The 3,115-nt window shown below is 45.6% G+C and overlaps 1 pseudogene; it reads left to right on the top strand.

The window, feature by feature from the left end:
- The first annotated feature begins 1,545 nt into the window (after positions 1–1,545).
- On the top strand, positions 1,546–1,664 carry LOC120621382 (uncharacterized; annotated as a pseudogene).
- Positions 1,665–3,115: the final 1,451 nt, after the last annotated feature.

Below are 3,115 nucleotides of genomic sequence, written 5' to 3'. Positions count from 1 at the left end.
TTTTAGTAATAGCAGCAGAAGTTATGAACAAAAGAAAACACAGAGCAGTGAAGAGGGAAGACAGGCAACTGGGATCAGAGGCACAGGGAGAAGAAAATCAGCAGAGGACGCATCTGAGAGAGGTTCTGCTCCTTTTTCTCCTGAGAAACAAGGGGATGGGAACAGCAGGAGTCCCCTCCTGCCAGCCTCCAGCCTTGGGCTCCGTCAGTCTCCAGGGATGTTTAGGACGGAGATAGTTGTCTCCTTTGGGCAGAGCAGAAGGCAGTTCCTTCCTGAAGCCGCTTGGACCTGTGGGATCACCTTTCCATTTGGCACACTGCGGAGGCCCGGCCACCGAAGGCCATCAGGAGCTAAGAGGGACTATAAATAATCAGGTGACAGGAGGCTCATGCCGTCTGTCCCTTTTCTTTCCCCAGTCACCTCAGAGACAGCAGGACAAGGCCAAACCTTTCAAGTGGCTCCTCCGCTCCTCTACCTGGCTTGCCCGCTTGAGGGGAAACAGCCCGGCATCGGGGACACAGCTACTTGGTATCACTGTCCTGGTATCCACTGTTCTTTCTGGCTTCATCTGGGAGCTCTCCTTTTCCTTGCTTGAGTGTGCTCATCGCCTATCTACAGTGCTTACAGAACAGGAGGCTGCTGCAGCCTTGGGGATGCAGAGTGCATGAAGCATCATGATGTTCACGAGGGCCCTAAGAGAGAGCTCTGTCCTCTGAGGGTGGAATGAGGTAGAGCAAGAATGCCTCCATCCTGGTCTCGGACGGCCCATCGGTGTACCGAGACTGGCTGTGAGCAACCTGAGGGCTGGGACCCAAGCCTCATTCATTCACTCGAACTCTAGAATCTTTTGGGCTCATATACTAGATACTCAATTAATGTGGGCTAAAAATAACAGTTGATGAGGACAGTGAAATGTTGGGCAGGGGGAATGTATCCTGAGGACAGCATTACCGCCCTAACAGACTCCCCTAATAGCCAAGGTCCTCAGGGTTGTTGCCCTGCCAGACACTGTACTACTCTCTTTACTGGAATTATCTTATTTACCACCAAGACCATCCACTGAGGAAACAGACAGTTTAGGTAACTTCCTCCTATTCCTTGTCTGTTGTTAACCAGTTAACAACTAGGATGCAGGATGGGGACCCGAGCAGCCCCATGTCAGAGCCCTCCACTCAGAAGAACTGTGCTAAACCACCCCAGTCACATCGCAGGCTCCCATGACTTAACTCTTGAATAAATAAGTACAAGTTCAAATGGTACCCCAATTTAAAACTTTCTTGGAGAGAGCTATGTGTGTGAGAGTCAATGCTTTTTCTCAGTTTTCCTGCCAAAGAAAAATGTCTTTTGTAAAATTCCTATTGGAATGATGTTTGAGTTCAAGAATATGAGTGAGGAGCTAGAGCAGAACATTTAGGAGGCGGTAGGGATGGCAGGGCACTGAAGTCACCTCAATGCTCTAAGGGACAGCTGCTGGGAACTTGCAATTTTTAAAAACAAAAGGCGGGTACCGGAGCCACATTCGTGACTTCAAGAGTTTCGTAAATAGTCTACAGCCATGCCACTCCGAACAGGCCCGATCCCGTCTGGTCTCGGAAGCTAAGCAGGGTCGGGCCTGGTTAGTACTTGGATGGGAGACCACCTAGGAAGACCAGGTGTTGTAGGCGTAAAAAATAAAAAAAATAAGGGATTGTAAGCTAACAAGGTCCTTGCAATCTGTGAGGTCAACCAAGGGTTGCCTCGCCTAAAAAATAAAAAATAAATAAATAAAAATTAAAAAATATATATGTATATGTATATATATATAAAAGTTTCATAGATAGATTGCTTCCGATGCCAGAGAAGATACGGTCTTGATATTATTCTCCTGTGAATGCTGCCCTCAAAGGACATGGCTATTCTTCTTCTTCATCTTTCTTTATAGACATGAGAAAGGGGGAGGGACAAAAATGATGTTTATTTTCAAAGTCTGTATAAACAAAAATATCTCAATAACAAAAGACACCTCCTCTCCCTGCACAGCCTCAGCACTTCTGTCGAGTCTTTATCAGGCTGATTTTAACTCATGAGAAACTAAGCAAAATCTGACAGCAGGACTTTCGGTAGTTCAGCCTGAATGTCTTCAGAGCTGTAGGTGAATGAAGCAAACTCTTTCCAAAGCAGCCCTTGGAAAAAAACAGCTCAACGCTGCTCTTCATTTTCTGGGAAAATTGGAGAATAAAAGTGAGAAAGACTTGAAACCTGATAAAATTACTTATAAGGAGCCTTGTGAGTCCTTTCGTCCAGAGAGAGAGCGGGGAGAGAAAGAAAATGTTCCACATCATATAGAAAATGGGGCCACCTATTTGTGAATTCAGTGTGAAATTTTCTGTGGGAGGGATACTACGTGATAAGAACACTTGTCCTGGTTCCTCCAAATCAGAACTTGCCTAACCAAGGCCTGCTGCATCTCTGGCTTACTATCTGTAGAGGCATTTGGAGTTGAGCAAAGGGTGGACTGGCTTTGAGTAGGCCATATTTGGGTTAGAATCTTAGTATCTCTCTATTACTTTGGTTGATGATTTGGGGCAATCCCTTTCTCCTGGAAACACAGATAAGCCGACAGACTTCTTCTGAAGTATAGGATGGCTTTATTATCTTCAACTTGTCCCATAGGAATGTCCCTGTGCATGTCACATCTTAAACTAGGTCTTACACGGTGCCTTTTCCCCCTGGCTTCTTATGATCTGGCCATACTATCTTTCTGACCAGTACCTCAAATTCTGCTTGCGTGCCATGACGCCCTGCACATACTCTTTCCTCTGTCTGGGGAACAGACAAACCACTCCCAACTTCCTCTCACCACCAACTCTGCTAGCTGATCTCTGACTCATCACCTCCCTGTGGAAGCATTCCCCATCCACAGAACAGGCTATTTACAGGCTCTTTTATATAGCATCTTAGATTTTCATTCGCAGCATGCTTCAAAGCTGTGATTTCATATTTAGTTGTATAATTATATGACTGTAAGCTCCACAAAAGCAGGATGTGTTTCTGGTTTGCTATTCCCGAAACCTCAGTTCTGCATTTGGCAAAAACTCAATAACTAATAGTTGAACCACTAAGTGACCTTAACTGA

The sequence above is a fragment of the Pteropus medius genome, unplaced genomic scaffold (assembly GCF_902729225.1).
Source record: "Pteropus medius unplaced genomic scaffold, Ma_sr-lr_union100, whole genome shotgun sequence".
Lineage (NCBI taxonomy): Eukaryota > Metazoa > Chordata > Mammalia > Chiroptera > Pteropodidae > Pteropus > Pteropus medius.
This window is presented reverse-complemented; position numbering and strand designations above follow the sequence as displayed.